The sequence below is a fragment of the Theropithecus gelada genome, chromosome 2, assembly GCF_003255815.1.
Source record: "Theropithecus gelada isolate Dixy chromosome 2, Tgel_1.0, whole genome shotgun sequence".
In the NCBI taxonomy this organism is placed as follows: domain Eukaryota; kingdom Metazoa; phylum Chordata; class Mammalia; order Primates; family Cercopithecidae; genus Theropithecus; species Theropithecus gelada.
In genome coordinates, this window is record NC_037669.1 from 64,664,203 (window position 1) to 64,691,263 (window position 27,061).

The following is a 27,061-nucleotide window of genomic DNA, read 5'->3' on the forward strand; positions in this document are numbered from 1 at the left end:
GAGCCGAGATCGCGTCACCGCACTCCAGCCTGGGCGACAGAGCGAGACTCCGTCTCAAAAAAAAAAAAAAAAAAAAAAAATTAGTTATAAAATCATGATAGTACAAAGCCAGCCTTTGACTCTACCTGAAATATTGAAAGAATTAAGGGAAAGATCACTAAAGATAAAAAAAAAATTGCTTTATATGAGTCTATATTTCATTATACCTTAGGTTACCTATGATCATTTGATATCCCTTCAATATTATCCATCCCATAATCTGAGATATACTGAACTAAGAAAAGCTAATGCCTCTATATTTAAGGTGACATGAAGCCATACCCACTAAAGATACACAGGTGGACAAAACTTTAAGGAATAACTAATTAGAGAATACGAGACACCATGGAAAATCCACGGAGGAGGTATCTTTAATCACTTACATATTAGGTACCCCCTTGAATGGGAATTTCCATGGAAAGGCAAGCACAGAAATACACAGACTTGTGTCTTTGTTCCTAAGCAGCCCCCTTTTGCCCAGCTCCCAGGGCTGGTAAAATAACATTGTCCGATTCAAATCATGCCGTCACTCAGTCATCTAAAGAATATATTTAGTAACTACTGCATGCTAAGCATGCTCCCAGGCACTACAAATTCAACACCAAAAAGATACATATGAATCCTCCCTTCATTCCCAAATTTTCATGGGAATTTTGTGGGCCAGGATGACTAATACAGTACTCTAAGCCAGGGTTTCTCAACCTCAGCATGATTGGCATTTGGGGCAAGATAGTTCTTTTTTTGCATTCAGCTGTCCTGAGTGTTGCAGAACATGTAGCAGCATCTTTGGCCTCTGCTGTAGTGGCATCTTTGGCCTCAACTGACCAGGTGCAAATCTCTCCCTCATTAGTGTTGACAGCCAAAAAATATTTCCAAATGTTACCAAATGCTCCTGAAAAGCAAAATCACTCCTGGTTGAAAACCACTACTCTAAGGCCTTCTTCTCTGGTCCAAACCAGAGGTGCTGAGTTGTACAACTCTAGATAATTATATTTATATTTATTCTAAGTTAAGTTACCACTTAAGAGTGGTACAATAGCTGTACATCACTCAAAAGGAGGAACTCTGCTTTACCATGCTATAAGTAAAAATTGTATGCTATGGTAATATGCAATAATTTGGAGATTTCATGAAGTGCCAGAATATAGACTACCTATCATAGTTGTATTATATTTTAAAATTTCATTTATCAGTATTGTTTCGCTTTCATGTTTCATCTCTTTGTCAGGTACACTTATGGATACACAGAGGTATGAAACCTCCTTACTTTGCTTAGAATATCTTTAGCTCTAAGCAGAACTTAAAGTGAAGGAGTAAAGGCATTATTGATGGGTGCTGTAGATAATTATAGGTAACTCACTATTCTTTGGGGAATGGGAACATGAATCCCAGGAATTTTAGAAAGTTGAAAGTGTGGAAGTATGCAAGGTAAGAGATACCCTGAATCCACAGACACCTTCCTTTTAGATAGTGTAACAGACAGATGGTTCACAACCCTAGTTGTCTTACAGGACCATGGGTAGACATTAAAGAGAGCAACTACCACAACAAACGAAACAGCTACCTGGGCTCCACCCACTGAGTTAGAGTATCTGTCCAGGGATCCTTAGATTTAAAATATGCTACGGGCAATGGTTACAGGCAGTCAAAGGTGAGAACTACTGTTCTAGGTTGTCAAGAAATACTAGGAAAAAAAGCTCTGCAAGAAAATAAAGCTTGAAGTACACATATGATCCATTTATCTTTATATTTTTCAGATTTTAGATACCAACTTGCTTCCATTGAGCACAGACACTTGCCCAAAATAGAATAAAAATCCTTAGCATTTAGACTTTTTCCCACACATACAGCAGTACAGTTTAGTGTATATGTATGTATACACACACACACACACACACACACGAAGACACCACCAGTTATCAAGCAAAAGGTTGTCAACAGTGCCTATCTGTGCCTCTCTGTGACTAGAAGTTACTGAATTCTAAGTTATTTGAATGATCTCTAATTGTAAGTCAATACAGCATAGAAATCATAATCACTTAAAATGTCTGGAAAGGTTTTAATGATCACATGAAACTCTAGGAAACCTTCCCTGTTGCCTTTGAATCCTAGCAGCTGGGACGCCAGTCATTTCAGTGGATTAAAAAAGAGACTTTTTAACTACAAGCAACTGACTAACAGCATAACAACTCTAGCTCAAAACACCCTTTTGCCAGAATGCAACCACTTTTTGAGACTATAATTATATTAGGAAACCAGTGAGCAGGGTAATAATGAAAGGGTATATGAATAACATTCTGAAAGGAAAATTAATCTTTCAAGTCTTGAATTCAAATACAAATTCATGCAGTAGAAATGAGCCCCAAAATTCAGAACAATTGTAGCTAGAGATGGAGATAGGCAAATCTTGGTATCTGAGGAAAGGGTAGGGACAATAGGAAATACAATTTTGGCTTTTTTGCACGATGGTAGGATTTGAATGCATCCCTTCAAAAATTCAAGTGTTGAAACTTAATAGTCAATGTAATAATATTAACTGGTGGGCCTTTAAGAGGTGAGTAGGTCAGAAGGGCTCCTCCCTCATGAATGGGATTAAGGCCCTCATAAAGGCCTTATAAGAGCCTTCATGCAGGATTTAGTTAGCTTGCCTTTCCACTTTTCACCATGTGAGGCATGGCTATCTCCACTCTGAAGGAAACATCACGAAGGCCCTCACAAGATGCTGATGCCTTGATGTTGCACTTCCCAACCTCCAGAACCGTGAGACATAAATTTCTGTTATCCACAAGATATCCAGTCTGTGGTATTCTATTATAGCAGCACAAAAGGACTAAGCCACGCAGCTTATAGGCCCTGCATAGTCTGATGTCTGCTGCCCTGACAGTCAGATCTCATCACCAGCTCCCTGTGCCCCAGCTAAAAAGCCTATCTTCAAGAAACTAGAAAATACCTAGCCCTTTCTCAAATCATACCTTGGAACTATACTTCTCCCAGCTTCAATGGGTATCAGCCCATTTTACCTCCTTAGAGAGGCCATGTCACTAGCTTGGGCAGAGATATTTGAAAGTTACCATAGCAGGTTGGTTTCCCTGGGAAGAAGAGTCTTGTTTATTAGTGAGGGATGTGAGATCAATTTTTGGGAAGGGGGTACCCTACAGGGTGTTCTGAAGCAGGAATGATTCTAAGAGTTATCCTGAGCTGAGCTGATGATGTTGGGCCTTTATAGGCATTAGATGTGGGCTTCCCTGGAAAGGGGACATGACATTGTACAAAGGAGTACTCTCTTCCACTGAGGCAATCCCTAAAACAGAGCTGACATGTAAGTGCGAGCTACTGGACACACCCCAGCAGCTGGGGAAGCATCTGGTTCTCAAAGATCGGTCTGAGCAGAGAACCAGAAGGTCACCAATTTGACTTTAGCTCATTGTCCCTCCATTTGTGCATTTGTGAAATGGAGATAGTACCATCAAGTTCAAAAGATATATCATATCTAACATGATGGCTAGCTCAGTGTAAGTTCTCAGTAAATATTAAGTTTGTGTCCTTTTCCAGTCTATTCAGGAAAGAACACAGATGCAATTTTAATTCAGGAGCACTTTTAGAAAAGTGTTACTTCTTTTCTCTTTTTATCCATTTATTGCCCAATATTTACTGAGAACCTAGTAGGTGGTAGAGGTTTTCTAATAGCTGAAGAAAGAATGCTGCAAGTTTTTGTTCAAATAGAGCTTACATTTTAGTAATTGGGAGAAAGAAAATAAACATATAAATAAATAAGTAATAAGATACTGTTGTGAGTAATACGTGTTAACTTGAAGAACAAAGAAATGTGTCTTTTAAGATGTTGTATTGTTGTATTACATTAGTGGGTCACAGGAACCCAAATCAAACTAAACTAACTTAAGTTATGGAACTGTATTGACCCACATGGAAAAACTACAGAAAAGGCGGAGAAGGAACCAACTACCAGGACCCCTGGATCCAGAAACCCAAACATCTCTGCTTATTCTTGTTTCTTTCTTGCTTATGTACTGGTATAGTTATCTGATAGCAGCTCTGTTACTTCAGCATCAATTCAATAAATCCTTAGGGAAGAACTCTAAACAACCTAACTTACATTAACTGTCCCATCCTCTACAACTATGGTGCTAAGGGAGCATAATTGGTTCATAGTGAGATATGTCACGGCCATGGCTAGGGCAATAAAAGTATTGTTAATACTAATATTGAGCTTTTACCATGTATAAAATGTAGTACAATTAGAGAAATGTGTCTATTAAAAATAAACTCTGTAAGTACTACTATCTCCTCTTTACTGATGAGAAATTAAGGCTCATAAAGATTAAGTAGCTTGCAAAAGCACACATTATTAGTAAGTATGGAGGGTCAAATTCAAGCCCACTTAAATCACCTCTCCAAAGCACATGTTCCTAACTACTAGGTAATTAGACCATGCTATGTTGATTTCTATACAGTTATATTATAGTAACTATAATTATTTAATTACCTTAATTAATCCATGCTAATCAGTCTTCCACCCAAAATGAAAGCATGATAATTGGACATTCACTAATGAAAAGCATATCTATACATAGGCTAACAAAATGGGAAGTATTATAAGAAACAAATGGAAGGGTAAATCAAAATAAAATACCATTGAATGCTATAATCATTGAGGACAATCAGACCACAAGGCATTTAACCAGATTTAATTCATGTCAGTACTCTTTCATTCGGTTGGGTAGGTTCTGTCTTACCTTGGAAAATCAGTAAGGCAATGCAAAATAAGAAGTTAGAAGATATGAGATATGAGATCTAATTTTCACTCGATAAATATACAATCAAACTTGAATAAGTCAGTGGCCCAGTTTTCTAACCTGTAATGTAAGGACAATAGCACCTGGGCTGCCTATTTAATATATTCAATATGTGTTTCCTAAGGTAAAAATGAAGATAAATATGAAAGCACTTAAGAGTACTTCTTATACAAAACATAAGAGTGAGGTTGTAAAATACCAAAATAGAAATATATATATAATATATATATAAAATGTATATATAAAAAATATATGTAATATATATTATATATAAAATATATATATATGGATACTTTCTTAAATCTGTGGCTCTACAAAGAAAGATTAAATGTTTACCATAAATATATAATCAAAAGCAGGCTTTGCATAGCTAAAGCAATAGTAATTTAAATAAAACATAAATAGAGTCAAGAAGAGGCTCCAATCAAACTAAATATTTTTATGTTTAAATAAGTAACAAGGTGTTAAAAATAGTTTTCCTTTTCTAGATTTAGAAATGTAATAAAATGTTACTTCAGTCACAAGAATCTTCAAAATATTATTTTATATTTTATAAGAAACAAGCAACACAATTTTCCGGTGGTCTCTAAGATTGTGGTTGTTGGAAAGTTTAACCTTATGGTTGGGTTATTATCATTTGATTTTGCAGTCCTTGTATTTCAATTTCCAACTCAGCTGGCTATATTTAGTTGAAAAACTGAATTTGTTTTAAACAGGACTGTAAAAATGTGACTATTACAAAAAGAATGATTTGAGAAACCAACCATAATGGGAAATTAAACTTCCCACTGAAACAATTTAAAGGCTTTTTAGCAGAAGAAATATGTGCTATAAAATTTAATCTAAGATAATAGAAACTTCTAAGTGTGGATTAAAGAAATATAAGTAAAATTGCTAAAGGGTGGAATTATGCCTCGTTTAAAAAGTCTGTTTTCCAAAAACAACACTTTTTCTAGCTTTCCAGGATATAGGCTTCCCATGATATCTAGACTGAAATTTCCAGCTTTACATTTGCTTGGAAAATCGTGGAAATGTAGAGCTGGAAGAAATCTTGAAAGCATTTAATCCAACATCCCTCATTTTACCTCATTTTAAAGAAGTGTGAAGTTGAAACTCAAAGAGATAAAATGGTTTGCCTAAAATGACATTGCAAATCAACCCTATGATGATGACATTGATAACAAACATTACTTGAGATTATTATTATCTGAGATAAGGATTATGAGTCCACTTTACAGATTAGCAGCCTCTGGTTCAGAGAGGTTGACTAGTTTGTCCAAATCTTCAACCAAAAAGTTACTGAGTTAAAGTTGGAACTCAGATTTTTCTGGACCTAAAATCCATTCTCAGTAAATTATCTACAGCACTGTCTGTCCTCTGTCTGATAGGTGGACTAATTTTTCACCTCCCCAGCACAGATGGATTCCACATCTATTTCAAGAAAAATGAAAGCATTCTACTAAAGTTCCCAATCAAATGGATCCTTCTAGTATTATTTTCTGGTTTAGTTTACTTCTCATCTCTGATCAGGCATTTGTTGCTCAGAGAAGCCTTCTCTGACCACCACAGGTCAAATCACCATGTTGTAGCACTTATTAGAGCAGCAATTTTACATTTGTTTGCATTATAACTTGAATAACATGTCTGCTTTATAAGAATATAAGCTTCGAGAGGTTAAGAACTGTGTCTCTCTTTGTTTGCTACTGTCTCTTCAACCCTGTGGCTCTTAACAGCCACACAAAAACAATTGCTAAATAAATGCCTTTGAAAATGCTTAATTCCTACAAACTAATAAGGCACCCTATAATTAGACAACTAGAAAGACATTTCATGAGACGATTACTTTCATTTTCACTGTCATTTTACACATGGCACAGGTTTAGAATGTCATAAAATATACAAAGCAAAATCATAGGAGAATATAATGTATAGGAACTGAAAGAGCTCAGAACATGTCACCCCAAAATACGCCACTTTGGCATAAGGTTTACTTTGAGCTGAAGGCAGTCAGGAACAGCAAATACCGAAAGAGCTCTTTGCCTCCCCACTATATGCCTAAAAGGAGGACATGCATTTCCTTTTGTGAGGGTCTTCCCCTTCCCACTGCTGTACCAGGAGGACAATCACTATCACTGGAGATAGAAACTCAGTACTGAGACGGATCTGCACAGACAAATCTTACTAAAAATAACCCTAATCTTCCACTAGTTTTGCCCATATACTTAACTTCCCACAATTAACTGCTCCTAGAAGCCTAAATCTCTTTTCCTTTGTCTTGTCACTTCTACACAATTTATCACCCTTAGTTAAAATGATATACAAACCTGGTCTAATTGCTTTTTTGAGTTTTCACTTATTTACTATGACATCCTCTCTGCATGTAAAAATTAAATTACTAACATCAAATAAAATTTGTGGCTTGTGATCCTAGCAATTTGGGAGGCTGAGGCAGGAGAATTGCTTGTGCTCAGGATTTCAAGACCAGCCTGGGCAACATAGTGTGACCCCATTTCTATGGATATAAAAACTTAGCCAGGTATGGTGATGCATGCCTGTAGTCCCAGCTGCTCAAGAGGCTGAGGCAAGAGAATCATCTGAGCCTGGGAGATTAAGGCTGAAATGAGCTATGATTGCACCGCTACACTCCAACCTGGGTGACAGAGTGAGACTTGTCTCAAAAAAATATATATATGTTTTTTTCTCCTATCAGTCTGTCTTTTGTTAGTTTAATTCACAGGCCCCAGGTACAGATTCTAGAAGAATAGAGAAACAGGACTTTTTCCTCCCCATATAATATTCATACACAGTTAGGGAGCCAGCTATACTCACAATATGTACTGAAACAACAAAAATTACATAAGGCTTGATAAAACTGGTTAACAGGAAGTTAACAATTAGTATGTTAGCGGGGACTAAAGTCTGTGACCAACTTAAATTCAATAGGCAATAGTCTCTCAAATATACAATTATTTACCTGCTGTTTGCAGTTGTGAAGAGAATCTTAATGTATGCATTTGAAGGGCTACAAATAAAGGGAAGCAACTGCAGCAAAAGGCCCTGCCTAATAATGTCTGTTTGCAAATAAGTTACTTAAGCCAATAGTGCCAGTTTCTCACTCTTTCAAAGGTAGAACTCAAACATGCCATAATAAAATTCATTTTCATTTTTCGAATACTGCATGCTATCCTTAAGAAAGGTAGATTATATTGCACAGGGTTCTTAGTGAGCTTTGATATGTTTCTTCTTCTTTTTTCCCCCTTCTTCTCTCTGATTTTTTTCCCTCCTTTAGGGTGGGGATGTTGTGGTAAGTGTGAAGTCACTAATCTTTGATCTTTGTGCATGAGGCTTCCTTCCACTGCAAATCAATGATGACAGACTAAATTAGCCTTTGATCGGAGGCTCTGATTTACTTTTTAATTCCCTGCTTCATCACTAGGATCTGAGATGTGTCTGCTCTTTGCCCTCCGCAGTTGTGTTGGTGATAATAGTGATATATTTCACTGATTTCCTTTCCAAGGCCTTAAATATCTGCACACGTGTGCAGTCCAATAAAATCCACTGTTTAGAAGAGATGTCTGTGATTTGTGTCAATGTCTTACATGATATTTTTCTCCAACAAGAATTGCCTTAGGGCAAAAGTAGCATTTTCTTGAGGAAACACAATTTTCTCCTTTCATTGGATTTTGCTCTAAGTTATTTGTTTGGTTGTGCTACATATTTTCATGGATGTTTTATATGTGCAGTCTGTCATGTTGCTACTCGAACAGTCCTTTTAAATGTCAATATAAGATTAAAAGTGTCTGCTTATTAAAGAGATCACCCAAGTTTCGCTGAGTTTCAGTATCTTTTATTCTTTAATAATTTAATGGTCATTATGGTCAGTCTTTTATCTGCAATGCAATAGCAACTGAGCAACTGTTTTCTTTTTGATGAAATGAATCTGCCTTCTAAATTTGCAAAGAAAGAAAAAAATTAACTTTAAAAAGAGGCTATGAAGACTGAGCTTGAGCCTATTAAAACCTTACAAACGAAAACAAAGAGGGACAGAGGAAACTTTTGGAAGTAATAAATACGTGTATTACCTTCACTGCCGTGACAGTCTCATGAGTCCTTGGAAATGTCCAAACTCATCAAATTGTACACATTAAATATGTCCTTTGTGTATCAGTTATACCTCAATAAAATTATTAATAAAAACCAATAGGCTGACAGTAACAACAAAAACCTGCAAAATGATCACAGGCCTATGCTTTAAAATGTAATTCTTCATATAGTACTCATTCTATAATCTTTTGATTTTGAGATGTAATTTTCCTAGTGACTTAAAATCTACCTGTAGCATTATAATGAAATATTTGTACACCTCAGCTTCCCTTTGGAGAACTTACTGAATTTCATGCCTTGGAAATTACATTTATTTGTGGACGTGATTTGAGTAAAAGCAACTTCAATAAGACTCCAGTTGAAACAAATGTATTTTTGGCACCTCAATACCAAAATTATGTAAGCAATTTGGAGGTAATCCAAAGAACAGCCGAGAGAGGATGAAGGGAATGGGGTGTTTGGCTAAGGAAGAAATGTGAGGCTTCTGACTGTCCCCAGAGTGGGTGAACAACAATAAAGGAACATAACAGCCCATAAATATTTAAAAGGTATAAACATCAAATATGGATAGGAATGATTAATTCTGGGACAAGGGCATGGAACTAGTTCGGATGTACTCATATCCTCGTATCAGGGGAAAGAAAAATAAAAAGGATATGGGTTAGCATCATTGTTGAGGAGCATAAAACTTTGATTATTTATGCACAATGTTCTAGCATTCAGTGGAATCTTTTATCATCTCTGAATGCATCTGAAGGGATGTTGAAAATCTATGTGTATTTATTTAACAGAGGTGAACTTCTTGACCAGGGTCCCACTTGCTAGGTGGGGCCATCAGAGATCTGATAGTTAAGGGAACATTAAGACTCATCAGTAACCATGTTTAAGTGTTAATGGAAACTCTTAGCAAGACTGCCAAGATAACAGGATCCAGAGAGGCAATCTCAGAACTTCTCAGTACAGAAAGTGTCTAAGAAGTGATCTATCAGGAAAATCTTTCCCTCCTTCTCTTCCTCTCTTTCTTTCTCTTTCTCCCTACCTCTACACTTACAAAGCATCTAATACGCCCCAGGTTGTGTTCTCACAGGTAATGATGCAAATAAAAATTTAACTTGCCCTCAAAGATATGTTCACGAGACCATTGTGTAAATAATTAATTTCAACTGAATGTGAAGCATGTAAATAGAGCTGGAAGGAGGCAGAGGTGAAATTAGTCAAGCGAATTCCATTTGTGCAGAACGTGCAGTTCATTGTCCAGAGAACGTTTAAAAAGGAGGATTTGGTTAATCGTGTCCTCCTCAGGGTATAGGAGCCAAACCCTGGTGTAACTAAGCATTTGAGTGGTCTCTGACAGTAGATTTGTGTATCACTGGAAAATAATCAATATCTTTATAAAAACTTCACAGACCACCAAGAGAAGGCACCTATAACGTCTCATAGAATAGAACTTTACTAAGACTTAAATGAAAATATTATTCTCTCTTCTCTACTCTCTTTATGTCTTTGACATAAAATAAGTCATCCAAATCCATAAATCAGTATGAGATGCAGTATGTAGAGATAAGTACCATCAAGCAGTCTCAGCACATGTTTTATCATGATCTTCTGCAGCAAAAATGTAGTCTCTGCCATTCAACTATTTAAGCTTTCTGTTAAGATGCATGGATAACGTCACCTTTGATTTTATACATAGGTAGAGCAATAATTGAAATGTATAATAAATCTGTATTCATCTGATAGGCACAAACTCAATCTTATAAGATTTCTAACAGTTAAACTGCTTATTGTGCCCTAAGTTCAGATAAATTTGGGTGTTGAAACACATAAAAACAAAATTAGCATTCACATATTGTAATCTAATCAGAGCTTGAAGAGTATTTTACTCCATTGTTTTTAAATTCTTGAGAGGCTGGGTATTGTGGTAGGAAATTTCCAAAAGAGAGATTCTCAAAAGAAAATTGAAGAGTAGGTAAATGCCTGTTCGTGTGTGGGTGTGGGTGTGGGTGTTTTATGACTATGATTCCACAAACCCTTCCTGAAACCTGATTGCTGATTTCCCTAGCACAATGAAAACTGATAGTAAGGGAACTTATTTTGTTGAATTAAATAATGATTTCATCAATCACCACGAGGAACACAAGAAATAAACATAATTCAATAAAATACAGGAAAGAATGCAGGGCTTTGAGCAAGAAGGGTGTTTTACAGGTTACCATCCATTTTCATGATGTCAAGAGACACAATTATTAATACATCATCATGACACAACCACAATTACGGTTCCTCACGGTAGTATGAAAATCTCTTTTTTAAAATTTAATACCCTGGGTATTATATTTTGTTCATTACTATCTCAGAAGATTTACCTATGTTTCTTATGAACTAGAAATTCATATAAAGTGAAATCATAAAAGGGTTTTCATGGAATAAATGTATCCCATACAATCATCATCAAACAAACTGATTAATCAGATTTTGGGAACAGTTTTCTCTAACGATATTAGAATATACTTCAAACCATTTTTAATGTTACAAGAGACTTGAAGATGCCCTGTGGTGAGAAAGCCTGTATGGAGAACCCCTCTTGGGGAAAGTCCCAAAGCGAAGATCTAAAAATAGTGGAGAGCAAAACCACTCCAGTGGATGAGAGAAGAGAGCAAATGTTTTTCAAAGCACACAGTTTCCTCATAGACTGATTCTTGGTATAGCCTCCATTCATTTAGAAGACCACTGGTTACCAGGAACCAGGTATGCTAACAATGACTCATAAAGTCAAGATGCTCTATCTCTTTCCACATTGTCTTCATTATTTTATATTTGTATTAAGGTCTCATTTGCAACAAATGCATAGAAAAAAATTGTTCATGCACCAAGTAACACCTTAATTCTTCTGGAGTGCATATTCTCTTAGTGACATAATGTGCTCTTGAGAAAGTAAGAAAATCACTCTTTCATCTTTGAGAAAAAAAAATTACTACTCATTTTTGTTTTACCTCCAATTATTTTGTCTTCAAAAACTAGTTGTGATACTAATTATTGGCACTTACTGAACCAAACACAATGGTATGGACCAAACCCAGTGCTAATATGCATTATCATAACAGTCTAATTTAAGCTGCACCTGTAGGCGGTTACAACTATTATTCCAGTTTTATGGTTTATAACATGGATCATAAAAATAGCTAAATAGCTTAACTAGAACTACATCACTCTGTGTTTGGCCCTCCCTTCAACGTGGACTTTTCTCATTGTTCCAAACTCTTTGAAATTAGTTATAATTCAGGTTAGTGTTGCACAAAGAATTTGAAAAAACTCCAATCAAGGACTCAGGTCAGATTTCAAATGTATTCAAATTCGAGGAACAGTGACTGAAGCTGAAAGTCGTTCAGACTCTGAAGCATGAGCTCTGTTTACCCCCTGAAAATACAGGTTTTCTCATTGAAACTTCAAGCCTCCTTAGAAGTCAACCTTCTCAAATCCCAGTGACGAAACTATTTTTCTATTAAAAATTACATTTTGATAAATATTATACATATTCCACTTTTGACTATGCTAACAGGTCAGCCAACAAGAAAAATAACTTTAAGGTAAGGGTTTTGCTCTTTCAAAAAATAAGCCAGCAATTTAATGCAACTCAAAAAAACAAAAAAACCTTCACTGTACGATATATCTGGTCCATATCTACGCTAAGAATGTAGTGAAGACGTAAGTTCTGCAACGTCTCCTTGTCTTTATTCTGTGTGACTCCTGCACTGTGTACTGCAATAATTAAATACAATCAAAAATGCGTAAAACAACTGATTAAGGAAAATACTCTTACCCGTAAATTAAGTTCCCCTTAGTTCCACTGTGATTTGTTTGCAGTGTGAAGACAGGATTATGGTTTGCAGTTTACAGCACCTAGGGATAGATTAGAAAGTTGTAATTTTGGAAATAATTATCATTTAAGGAGTCACTTTTAAATGAATTTTTACATTTTTTCTTTAAAAAAACAGATTTAATTTTTCTTTCTCCCCACACCCCTCAAAATTTCCACTCAAATACCTAAGCAATAGTATTACTGTGTTGCTAAAAAACGGGTCCTGTGAATTTCTGTCAAGGAACAAAAGAAGCAGAGAGGGCAGGCATGCAAAAGGCAGCCACGTAATTACACTTCTTATTGAAAACATTATCGATGTGTCTTCTGTCATGAATTCACGTATTTTGCAACAGACCACAATTGTAAGTATTTCTACAAAGCAGTTCTCCTGACCTGTTTGGCACAATAGCTACTTGCATCTGTCTGATGCCGTGACTAATCTGTCAAAACAAAATGATATAGACCATAACGAGGAGAGCTTTGTCAGGAAGCATTCAAAGATCAGACCTCTGAACTAAAGAGTGAACATAAGCCTTCAACTCAGAGGTCATCTCTCACCCTGGTTTGCCAAGCCGCCTATCTCTTAAAACAACAACATGTGAAATGAGGGGACTGATTCAACCAATATATCCAATCCTTTTAGTGTTCATTCCCAGGTGTCTCAAGGATTGGCTCCCAATCTCAAAAAGATTGCTTAAGCTTGTTTTTGAATGCCATCCCATGAACACGCTTTTTAAAAACTAGATTTTCTATTAGGCATCAGAACAATCGGAATAAGTCAACATTTTTTTTTGCATACCAGCTGTCATAATTTAATGACTGAACATCATTCAGAAGAGCTAAATTCCATGTAATAATTCTGACTCATTCTGGTAGAAGTTACGGATTAAGGAGATTTATAAAACTACATCTTTGGCCCTAAGAAAAGGAAGATGGCTGAAAAATTCAAACAACTCATTTCCACTCTGTGTATTATTTGACAATCTCTTTGGCCTTATTCCAAAAGCTGTTGCCAAGAAGTTATAAACAGATTGCAATGCCTCCGGAGAGAACCTCACACCAATACACTGAGAAGAATTCCACCCTGGCAAGTATAAGAAAAGTCATCACTGCTTTCCAGTTGACCAAGTGACACACTGCACAGACTGTGCCCTTAATACTTTTGTTTAGTGACCTCATTTCAGCCCCATAAGGCCTACTTCTGACACCATTATTATTACAAACAGAAATGTTTATGGATGACTAACCATGCACGAAACTGCGTTTAATATGGCTTCTAACCAATGGGTCCATGGTACACATTGTTTTAATATAATTGTGTTCACTGACTTCTGCAGGCTAATAGAAGTTTACCTAAGTAGAATAATACAGAACCTGGCTCCCACTTTGTTGTGTGTAGCATCCTGTGTGTGTTACAACAGTCTCTCAGTGGGGAAAAGAAATAATGCAATGTTTGCATATGTTGATTCAAAATGAGATTTGCTGACCCTGCTGTTCCATTTGCTGAGGTGAATGTTAAGACTTAATCTAGAATGTTCTTTATCTCAGTGATAAAGAATGTCATGCATTCAGGATCTCCTACAGCCATGGTACCACTGTTATTGTTCTAACATTAGATCTGTCTAAGACATCTCTTCAAAATCCATCATGTCATGAAGCCACATCAGGTGGCTCTTCCCCAATGGGTCCCCATTTCTTACCGCTGTTAAGGACACTCGTGACAGGACACTCGTGACAACAGAGATCAGTACTTGTGCTGAATTACCCACCACACTCTCACTTAGGAATTTCAAGGCAGTTCTTTGGCATTAGGCATGGAAACTGTAGCTATAATCAAACTTATTTGTATGCTCACAGCAGCAGCCTTCGCCCACAGAGCTCTCATCTGCTTCCTTCAACTTTGGTTCAGAAGGCACCCACATTAATCATGTATGTAAGTTCCTTGCTACTAATCTAATCTTTCTCCCTCTCTTTCTCTCTCTCTCTCTCTCTCTCTCTCTGTGTGTGTGTGTGTGTGTGTGTTCTTAGTGTTTACTGTAAACGAAGAATTATCTCTGTATTATTTTATTTTATTTTAATTTTTTTTTTTTTTTTGAGATGGAGTCTCACTCTGTCACCCAGGCTGGAGTGCAGTGGCGCGATCTTGGCTCACTGCAAGCTCCACCTCCCTGGTTCACACCATTCTTCTGACTCAGCCTCCCAAGTAGCTGGGACTACAGGTACCCGCCACCATGCCTGGATAATTTTTTGTATTTTTAGTAGAGACCGGGTTTCACCATGTTAGCCAGGATGGTCTCGATATCCTGACCTCACGATCCACCCCACTCGGCCTCCCAAAATGCTGGGATTACAGGCGTGAGCCCCCATGTCTGGCCAGTCTCTGTATTATTAGGTTTTCTTTCATTCCTTCATGTTGTAGGTGCATGATCTCTGGAAAGAGGTACACAGACCATCCTTTAGAATGCAACAAGAAATATTGAAACATATATACATATATATATATATATATATATACACACTCACATGTACTTATGATTTTCATCTCATTTTTGAACATTTCTCTCCTTTTACCGTTTTCTTATGATAAATTTTAGCATACTAGTGTCTCTACAATTTAGGATATACATATAGTGGAGGGATAGGCTCAAACATTATTAGATAAGGGTGTATACACAATATACTGCTATAATCGAAGAAAACATCTTTCTAATTTTTTAATATTAACATGACGTACAATCCTTTGAATTTATTTACTCTAGAAAGCGTTTACCCTTTCCCTCACCACCATTGACATAGATACTAACAACTTATTCTCTATTATTAGTGAAAAGTTGTGTGTTTTTTTCAAAATCCCTTAGTTTCTTTTACTTAAGAGATACAAATAAATATACCCACCAAATGTAAAATAATAATGGAGAAGAATATTAAAAAGAAAATATTAAAAAGAAAGTAATTTAAGGCAAAACAACCATTTGGGTCCTTATTGGTTGTTTGCTTCATTACTAAGATTTGAAAAGTATGACTGAAAGAAAACATAGTGTATGCACAATAAACTAGTTAAATTAAACTCTACTGACTTGCGGCAAAGTTAAAAAAAAAAAAAACAGAGGAAGTGTACTGGAGTGTACTGGAAGGAGAAATAGAACTTGCTCAGGAGCAAGATACAGTAAAAACTGGGTTACGAGGATACACTCAGCAAATAACCTACCCATGGCTGGTGTAATATGGGAGCTGCGGATCAGTGGAAGTCAGGGTCACATGTTTTCTGAATATGAGCATGTTGTGACTCTGAAGTTATCAAATATTTGAAAGTAGTACTTTTCACACAACATAGCCTCTACAGCAAACCTATGACTTCATTAGATGCTCAGCAAGAGAAATGGTGATCTCTTGCCATGCTGGAAGAAAAGTTGGCTTCACGAGACATTTTGAGACATGTCATTTTATGACATGGCTCTTTTCTAAGCTATTTATAAGGTAAATTTCTCCTTATGCACTGAATTGACAGCAAATCATAAGTAATTTGAAACTCCATCTAGACAAAATTAACTAAAGGCCTAACAGCTGTAAATATTCCTATTTACTTTTATTCTGTATTCAGTATAAGAAATCTTGAGTTCCATAAGGGCATATATTAGCTGTACCAATGTCTCTGCCTGGCACCATAAAAAAATGTAATATATACTCTTTGGATAAGGCCATAATCACCAAAACAGCATGGTACTTATATAAAACTAGGCACATAGACCAATGGAACAGAATAGAGAACCCAGAAATAAACCCAAATACAGCCAACTGATCTTCGACAAAGGAAACAAAAACATAAAGTGGGGAAAGGATACCCTATTCAACAAATGATGCTGGGATAATGGGCAAGTCACATGAAGGAGAATGAAACTGGATTATCATCTCTTACCTTATACAAAAATCAACTCAAGATGGATCAGGGACTTAAATTAATATAAGACCTGATCCTATAAAAATTCTAGAAGATAACATCAGAAAAACTCTTCTAAACATTGGCTTAGGCAAAGCCTTCATGACCAAGAATCCAAAAGCAAATGCAACAAAAACAAAGATAAATAGGTGGAACTTAATTAAAGAGCTTCTGCTCAGCAAAATAAACAGTCCGCAAAGTAAATAGACAACCCACAGAGTGGGAGAAAATCTTCACAATCTATATGTCCGACAAAGGACTGATATCCAGAATCTACAAGTAACTCAAAAAAATTAGCAGGACAAAACAAACAATCCCATCATAAAGTGAGCTAAGGACATGAATAGACAATTCTCAAAAGAAGATATATATATGGACAACAACATATGAAAAAAGTGCTCAACATCACTAATGATCAGGGAAATGTAAATCAAAACTACATCTTGATACACCACCTTACTCCTGCAAGAATGACCATAATGAAAAAATTTTAAAAAAATAGTAGATGTTGGTGTGGATGCAATGAAAAGGGAACACCTCTACACTGCTGGTGGGAATGTAAACTAGCACAACCACTGTGGAAAACAGCGTGGAGATCCCTTACAGAACTAAAAGTAGCTCTACATTTGATTCAGCAAACCCACTACTGGGTATCTACCCAGAGCAAAAGAAGTCATTCCACGAAAAAGGTACTTGCACACCCATGTTTAGAGCAGCACAATTCGCAATTGCAAAAATGTGGAACCAGCCCAAATGCCCATCAATCAACAAGTGGATAAGGAAATTGTGATAAATATATATGACGGAATACTACTCAGCCATAAAAAGGAACAAATTAATGGCATTTACAGCAACCTGGATGGAACTGGAGACTATTACTCTAAGTGAAGTAACTCAGAAATGGAAAACCAAAAATCATATGTTCTCACTCTTAAGTGGGAGCTAAGCTATGAGCATGCAAAGGCATAAGAATGATACATGGACTTTGGGGACTTGGGGAAAGGGTGGGGGGCGGTGAGAGATTAAAGACTACAAATTGGATTCATTGCATACTGTTTAGGTAATGGGTGCACCAAAATCTCACAAATTAGCATAAAAGACCTTACACAACCAAATACCACCTGTTTCCCAAAAGCCTATGAAAAAATAATTTTAAAATGTATATATATACTGTTTAGATGAATTAATGAATGAATGCATTAAAGCTACACATATCAATTAATAGTAGTATTCATAGTTCCTTCACCTTACAGTCACAGGTATGAATTTCATACTTTCATAGAGCAGGAGGAAGCACATTACCAGCACAGTGTCTGTCAAAAAAGATGCTACAGCAGAGAAAAAAGAGACAGAGAGACTGAAAATACAGCAAGTGTGCACTTACTTGCTGTGTGATCTTAAAAGCTAATCATGTAGCCTTTTAGATCTCCAATTGTCTCCTTGGTAAATGAGGGATGATAGTTATCTGTTTTGCAGAATGGCTTGGAGGAATAGTACTAACATGCAAAAATTGTTTAGCACAGGGCTGAGATCTAGCCGGTGCTCTGTGAAAAGCAAGGGGCAGCTGCAGTAGCAGCAGCCACATCATTGTCCTGATTGATGATGTCCAATGAAGCTGGGAGGGACACTTGAGATCAGTCTCCAGGTTCCCCCTACTTGAAAGTCCCCACTCAACTTAGCCATCAGGAGGAAATTACACAGTACCCCGCATGGTAGCATATGAACCTTGACAGCTGCTGTATAAGCCACATGTGTGAGCAGCTACATGCCTTATTCTCACAAGACAAAAAAAAGGGATTTTTTTGTTTTCGTTTTTTTGTTTTTAGAAGTCTTGCTCTTGTCACCCAAGCTGGAGTGCAAAGGCGCGATTTTGGCTCACTGCAACCTCAGCCTCGTGGGTTCAAGGGATTCTCCTGCCTCAGCCTCCTGAGTAGCTGGGATTACTACTGCCACCACGTCCAGCTATTTTGTTTGTATTTTTAGTTGAGACTGGGTTTCACCATGTTAGCTAGGCTTGTCTCGAACTCCTGACCTCAGGTGATCCCAGAGTGTTGGGATTACAGGTGTGAGCCACTGCACCTGGCCAGAAAAGCGTTTCTTTACAATGTTTTATGCAAGACTTTTAGTTCCTTAAGTCGAGGTCTGGGAAAAGTGATCTTATTAATTTTTGCCTTCCTAGTACTCAAGCACAATGGCTGTCAGATTGCCAAATATTGGTTGCTTAATACACATACATTGACAAAAAATGCCTATTCTACATATATGTGTGTGCATTTGAGATCAAAACTGGCTATTTTTTAATTTTTTTCCTTTTAAAATGTATCTGATCTCAATTGATCTTTAAACACTGGAGATTTTGAGTGATTTTTTAAATTGCTAGGAAAGGCTGTGAGCACCTCAGCTTTTAGTCAATATTTAGGTCAATATTCTTAAGAAACTGGGATGGAAAACACGTTTTTTTTTTGGTCATCAACTAACATTTACCTGACGGGAATCAGCTCTTGATTCAAATCATGCAGGCCCAAACCCTCAAAATGTGTGCCAAAATGCTCAGTACAAATTTGAATGATGATATCTTTTAAAAAGGAAAATGATACATGAGGCACATAATATTCCCTAGGTTATAAGCTACTAGTACTGCAAAAATGAACACACAAACAAATTATTCAATATGTCTAACATAAAATAATGTACAATAATGTAAAAACTAGAAGAAATATGATAAGCTGTTAATGTTTGCTTTTGGGAATTATTTATCAGCAAAACCTTATACAGGCAATGTGAAGATGTTCAATTTTTTTTTAAGAATACTTCTGAAAGAGCATTGTAAATGGAAATAGCCCCTATTTCTGATCACAAGTTTTAGCATTTCTTTACTAAATCACAGATATTGACTCTCTACTAAGCGTCATATGTGATTTTTTTTCTAATATCAGTTGAAGATATATTATATGTCAGACATCATATTTAACAATTTAGGTAAAATCTCATGTAATACAAGTACCTCTAATTTGGGTACCACTAACTTTAATTTTACAGAAGATTAAATGAATTCAAATAAGTTAGGTATCATTTACAAAGTTACAATGAGAATAAATGTCAGCACCAAGATATGGACCTAATTTGTGCAACCTCAAGGCCTGTGCTGTTATCTACAGTAGACCCTCTTTCTTATTGCATCACTCATCTAAAGTACCTTGAGCATCTTTAAGAAAAGGAATCCAAAAGGATTATACCTCAGTCTTTTACTATTTTTAAGATATATTCAACTATCTAAAGGAGGCTGTATTTAGCCTCTTTTCACACTGCTACAAAGAACTTCCTGAGACTGGGTAATTTATAAAGAAAAGATGTTCAATTGACTCACAGTTCCACATGACTGGGGAAGCCTCAGGAAACTTACAATCACGGCAGAAGGTGAAGGGAAAGCAAGGGACGTCTTGCATGGTGGCAGCAGAGACAGAGAGTGAGTGGGGGAACTTCCACACACTTTTAAACCATCAGATCTTGTGAGACCTCACTGACTATCATGAGAACAGCATGGGGGAAACCAGCCCCATAAGCCAATCACCTCCTACCAGGTCTGTCCCCCAACACATGGGGATTACAATTTGAGATAAGATTTAGGTGAGAACACAGAGCCAAACCATATCAGAGGCTAACAGCGTAATAGAGTGATATCAGCAAAGAATATTCCAAGGCAAGTCAGAGGTCCTAACAAGTTTGATTCCTAGCTATGTCAGTAACACTCCCTATTAAGGACGTGTTTCCTAACTAAATGGGGCTTCAGAATCCTTATGCACAACATGAGAATTCTAACTGAATGCTATTTACAAGTTTTTTTTTTTTGCCTTAGAAGTCTGTGATTTTTTTTTAAAACTCTCTAATAATGGGACTGAAGGAGGTACAGAGAAAAGCACTATATTATTTAAGAGGCTGGGGCCATGGGACTCACATAGAGGAAGATTAAAAACATTAGAAATCTTTAGTGTGGAAAGATGAATACACAGAACTGATAGACTGAAGTAAAATCTTAAGGGACACAGAAAATGTGACTATCACTATGTTTTCTATAACCTTGGGCTGTCACAACTTGGAAGACAGGAGATCCTCCAGAAATAAACTGAGGGAAAATCATACACAATAGAATTATATTACTATAATAGATCATATATGTTAAAGAAATAAATAGCTTCCAAAAAAGGAGAGACATAGTTTTGGCCAATGCAGGCAGAGTTTATTCATAGAAATGAGGATATGCATTTCATCGCTACTGTCCAAAACATCATGGAGAACCAAGACATATTCTCAAGAACACTTCCCCACTTCCCTTCCCTATAGAAGGCTGACCCAGAAGGACCTGGGTCTGATTGATGATATCAATAACACTCAGACACTTGAGGGTTTTGATCCAGCTCCACCATGTAGCACACAACAGGTCATCAATAAATATTTTCTTGAATGAATGAATAAGCTCTGCCACTTACTAGCTGTGTCATTTTGGGAAAGTTAATTAACTCCTCTTTTTTCCGCAGTCAAATGTGGATATGACAAAGCTCCTGGGAAACCAGCTGTAGCTAATTCATCATAGCAGAATACCAAGCAGGTGGAGCAGGGCCTGAGGCCAAAGGCTGCCATGGAAGGTCCAAATATCTTACCATTCATTCGCTAGTCTTCCCACCATGAATGCTGAGGCAGCCAAACAATCCTTGAGGCCGTGTTTCAAGCATGTTGCATAATCAAACCTCAAAACTCAGATCCTGGCATCAGTACCAAATCATGAAACTTAAAAGTCCCACCTGCCAGAGGCCAGACGCCCTCTTCTGGAGGTGTTAGTCCTCTGTTTCCCACCTTGGAGTATGATGGTAGAGGCATCTCTTGTTTTCTCACTACTATCAAAGATAGTATATCAAAAGAAATGTTTGAAACAGTCTTGAAAGCAATAAGCAAAAATGTCAATGTTTTAAGTTAAGAATAAATCAAATAGATAATCTTTTAGATCTCAAAGAGGACCCAGTTCCTACTTTATATTACTTTCTAATGCAGTTGGAGATGGCCTCCCCCGGAAGTAGAAGGTCACTAAAATTTGCGGTAGTAATTCTGCAAACCATTTATAGAGAAGCACTGTTTTTCTATATAGTCCAAAATGTATGTGATGGTAGACTCAAATACCACCTTGAACTAATACCTGATCAAACCAGTTAATTGTGGGCAAGGTAATACCAATGTCAAGCTTCTTTGGTAATGATAATGGGATACACTTATACAGGGCTAACTATAGGCCAGGCACTGTCCTAATTGCTATACATTTTATTAACTCATTTTATCCTTACAAACCATGAGGGAGATACTGTTTTGCTTTTTTTAAATGTCCTCATTTAACAATGACCGAACTAAGGCATAAAGATGTTACATATTGCCTAATGTCACATGACCATTTCTCCAGGATGGAGTTTTATAATTTTGATAACCTTAAATATTGCTGTAGGTGTTACTGCAGCATCAGTACACCTTTAAAGCAAACTCTTGTTCTTTATGGCTGCAAGCTGAGTGACACAAATATTTTTAATAATGTTTAGAAAGCAGAATTGTAAATCATGAAGTCACATTGAAATACATATGAAAACTGCCTGGAAGTCTCTTAGGCTTATTTAGGTATGAAAAGATGTTAACATCACTATTATGAAGCCTTTCTGTCCCAGAGCATTGTACAAAGCGTCTTTGTCTATTCGTCCAATAACATATTACTTGACTATTCTGTATCTGGCACTACACTCAAGGCACATCCATGAATGGGGAGCCCTGTGTCCCCAAAATAGAAACTTGTCTAAACATAGACAATCTCAGGATATTACTCTGTTTCCTGCTTGAGCCATTATACCTGCTGCTTTGGACTGAGTATTTGCTCAAGTGGCTTTAAACCCCTAACCACCCTCTAAGATCCTTGCATCACCAGCATGGGGACCTCAGAATCCCATCCTCTCCCAAAGTAAACCAAGAGCTAAACGTTCTGTTTTCCTTTAAATATCACTAATTTTCAGTACTTGTCCACACTCCCCAGCTATTTTCAGGGCTGTCTTTGTATTTTAGTCTTGATAACTACCTAAGGTCTCATGCTACAGTGAACCTTGGGAGGCAATAAATAATTTTCAAGTAGTTTCACTCTTTCACCAGCAGAAACTCGCTTTCTACCCATGAAGTCAGGTTGGAAAGGATTTGTAGGAGACAGCAATTGGTTAAGGTGGATAATTGTGGGAGTTTTGTTTTATCATAAAAGTAACAAATGCTCACTCTAGATATTTGGTAAAATACAAATAAATATGTATACATACATACACATATACATATATACACACACATATACATAATAAAATGGACATCATCTATGAAATAATATTTTAGTGTATTTCCTTCCCCAATTGATATATTAATATTCAACCAGTGCTATAGCTACACTCATATACACACACATATACACACATACAGATATGTGTATGAATATATTACACATGTAAAAATCATATGCTATTTATCTCTACATAACATTATGAGCATTTTGACTTTTTAAAATATCCTAACATACATTTTTATGTTCATGTGGCCAGTATGCATAGATCTAGACATCTAAGTTTGGATTATGCATATTAATATATGCCCAAATACCAATGGAAAAATCTTTACTGATTGTAATTTATAACAATAAAATCTTGGTAACAATCTAAGTGCCCAATCATAGAGAAATAATTAAATATGTAGAATATAGTTATATATTAGAAAAGTTTATAATTTTAAAAAGTTGTATGTTCAAAGAATATTGAATGCTGAGACTTTGTATAATATTAGGTGAAATAAAGCACTACAACATTTTACATAGGATGTGAGCTTTATTTTGCTCATACAAAAAAAATACTATGCAGCAATGTCTACATGAGAAATAACATTGGAAAGAAAAATATCAAATTGCTACCATTGTTTATGGGAGGAAAGTGGTAAAGAAAGATTGAAGATGACTTAATTTAATAGATATATTTCTAATGATCATGTTTTACACTTTTTTTTTGCATCAAAATAAACATGCTAAGAAATAAAAACACTATTTTCTCCAAAGCCACATAGTTATTTGGTTAGGTAAGTAGCTCAGTTTAGCAAGCTACAAAGGAAAGAATGGCATTCCTGTTGGGGTTGGGGGCTGGTGGTATACAAGAGCAAGAGAGGCAACTCAGAAGCCTTAAAGAGCAGGGCATTGTCGAGAAGATATATGAAATTTGGGAGGCTGAAGATGAGGTGTATGAGGGCAAGCAATAGATAATAAAAAGAGATGAGGCTGAAAAGCTGGATTGCACAGAATGTGAAGAGCCCTAGGTGTCAGGCTCAGATAATTAAACTTTATCTTGTAAAAGAAGACCATTGTGGATTTGTAGTAGGAAATGACAAGATCAGATTTATGTGTCAGGAAGATAACTCCAGTTTGGTATCTTTGTATTCTCAGATGCCTTTAAGGTTTCAAGGAGGCTGGATGTCTTCATTATGAGAGATTCATTATGAGAGATTCATTATGAGAGAAAGAAAAAGAAAAAAAAAAAAAAAAACAGGAGGAAAGAAAGGACCAAACTGATTTTGCCAGAAATGGTTTGAGTCCAGCCCTAACCTTAGAGAACAAATTTTAACGGTTCCTTGGTTTCTTTTAGAAAAAGGTCTTTGAGTAGAGAAGGGAGTGGAGTAATGAGAAAATTCTAGACTAAAATGTAAAGTTAAATGAACAGAACAGCACCATCTCAGGCACTTACTAGTTAGCCATTGAGCCTTGAGTATGCCACAACCTCCCTGAATGTCTCTTTCTTCATTTTTTTTTTAAAACTGGAGTTAACAACCCCTGATTCATTTCACTCACAGGGTGGCAATGAGAATATATAAATGGCAAACTGTGTAACACAGAAAATGTCTAACCTAATTATTATTTTATAGCTACTCATGAGCAAATAGAAACTTCGATCTGGAAAAAACATCTAAGTACAAACATCTAACTTATAAAACTGTGAAAATAAATAGCTAATCAGTAGAGCATAAATAAATGACTCTAATGACTTTTTAAAAAACCTAAAACTGTTACAAAGGGGCATAGTAAGATGTTCCAAAAATGAAGTAGGCTATAGTTATTGACAGGATCTAAATGTTACCTTAATTATTAAACTTCTAATTTACTATAACAATATGCTAATTATTGTAAAGTACAAGGGACAAAAGGTACAAATTCAATGACAATTCCCAAAATATTGTTAATAAAAATGAAATAAAAATAGCTCAGTACAAAGAGCTCCAGGGACAGTGTACAAACACACTGATATACAAAAACAGTTGTGTCACTCAAAATACCAAATTAATAATGTGTAACGACACGCCAATGTACAGAATGAGATCATGATTCTCCTGTGCCTCCTCACAGTGAGGTCAGTAATGGTAGACACCAAAACCTTCTCAGTTAAGGAGATGAATATATCAATTCTAAGCATAATGTCTGGTCAACCATCAGTTGTTGCCATGACTTGCATTCCTGCCGAATATTGATAAGTACATAAATCAAAAATAAGGAAATCCAGAGATATTTTTAACATGAGGAGAGTCAAAATATTGGAAACCATTCATTAAAATAAAATTTATGTTGGGCTAGGTAAGCTGAAAATATAGTTGAGTGTCACACCAAACACATTTAGAGGTTAAGAAATAAGGTCTAGGCCGGGTGCGGTAGTTCACTCCTATAATCCCAGCACTTTGAGAGATCGAGGGGGGAGGATCACTTGAGGTCAGGAGTTTGAGACCAGTCTAGCCAACATGGTGAAACCCCATCTCTACTAAAAATACAAAAAATTAGCCAGGCATGGTGGTGGGCACCTGTAATCCCAGCTACTCAGGAGGATGAGGCAGGAGAATTGCTTGAACCCAGGAGGCAAAAGTTGCAATGAGCCAGGATTATGCCACTGCACTCCAGCCTGGATGACAGAAAGAGACTCGGTCTCAAAAAAAAAAAAAAAAAAAAAGAAGAAGAAGAAGAAGAAGAAATAAGGTTTTAAAACATATACTCCCAATTGAAAATTTCAATTAATATAAACTTCTTTTTTTATTAAAACCAACACTTAACAGAAAATATAGTTAATCCAGTCTTACTTTGCAAATTTTGAAACTTAGTTCGCCTATGGGCTAGGCCTGCTTCAGTTCTCTAGGAAATTGTACATATGCAATTATCTACTCAGTTCAAACAGGAAGAGATAAAAGTGGCAGTGGTAATGATGAGGGTGGTGATTTTAACAGAAAAAAGAGAGGAGAGGAAGGAGGAAGGAAAAAAATCTGCCATAGTTATGGGAAGTCACCAAGGTAATTATTTTTATTTTTTATAAGTATTGTGGAAAAGTATTCATATCGCCAGTATGCATGGTCCTTCTCCTCCCAGGGAATTTGAAAGGTAGGTATTTTACAGCACAAGATTCCTGTTAGACAAAACCGATAGTAAATATAAAGCAACATATAAAATTCACCCTTCTGGTACTTAATACTAAAATAGTAGGACTCCCACTTAATGTGAAAGGAAAATTGGTTGAATTATCAGGTTAAGGGGTTCTTAACCCCATTAGGATCACAAACACATGTGAGCATCTGGGAAAAGCTAAGGATTCTTTCTCCATAAATATGCACATGCCTTCATGAGCACAATATACTGAACACAATAACAACAGTCTCAAAAATCACCTGTGATCTGGGCCATTCAAACTACTCAGACAAAGTTGAATTGAAAAAAGAGATTGTTCAGCCTTAATTTAGAGAAATAAGATCTGTTGTAATTGCTTACAACAATTTATTGCAATCTACCTATAAGAATATGAGTCTACATTTTACCTCAATATAACGAAGATTTCTAAAATAAACCCTTGAAACAACTATTCATGTTAATTTTACTAGGTTTATTTATAAATGATGAAAAATAAAATTAATTTACAGATTAAATTACTTCCTTAGTGTCATACATAACAAGTGACAAAGGTCAAGTGTGGCACCCAAGTATTGTGATTCTAATTCTAGTCCTTCTGTAACAATATTGTAACCCAATCGCTCTGTCAAAAAAAAAAAAAAAAAAAAAAAAAAAAAGGTTTACACTGTCTGAAGGTGGATGTTTAAAAAGGCACAAAACAAAGTCAGTCTTTCACTATGAAAGAAAACCATAGTTTTTTCAAGTCATCTGCTGGTGGTTTGTTGTGAATGTGCGAACAGGCTATGGATGCCGAGCCTTCCTACTTGGGATTTTGTCAGTGTTAAGCC

At 36.3% G+C, this 27,061-nt stretch overlaps 1 protein-coding gene across 3 annotated transcripts in view; it reads right to left on the minus strand.

Moving 5' to 3' along the window:
- Window positions 1-27,061, minus strand: part of CHL1 (cell adhesion molecule L1 like) — a 209,996-nt gene that overhangs the window by 147,969 nt on the left and 34,966 nt on the right. For all 3 annotated transcript variants that reach the window (XM_025375435.1, XM_025375433.1, XM_025375434.1), the window contains exon 2: window positions 12,778-12,857. The gene's annotated coding sequence lies outside the window, so the exon portion shown is untranslated. The remainder of the gene's footprint in view (window positions 1-12,777; window positions 12,858-27,061) is intronic.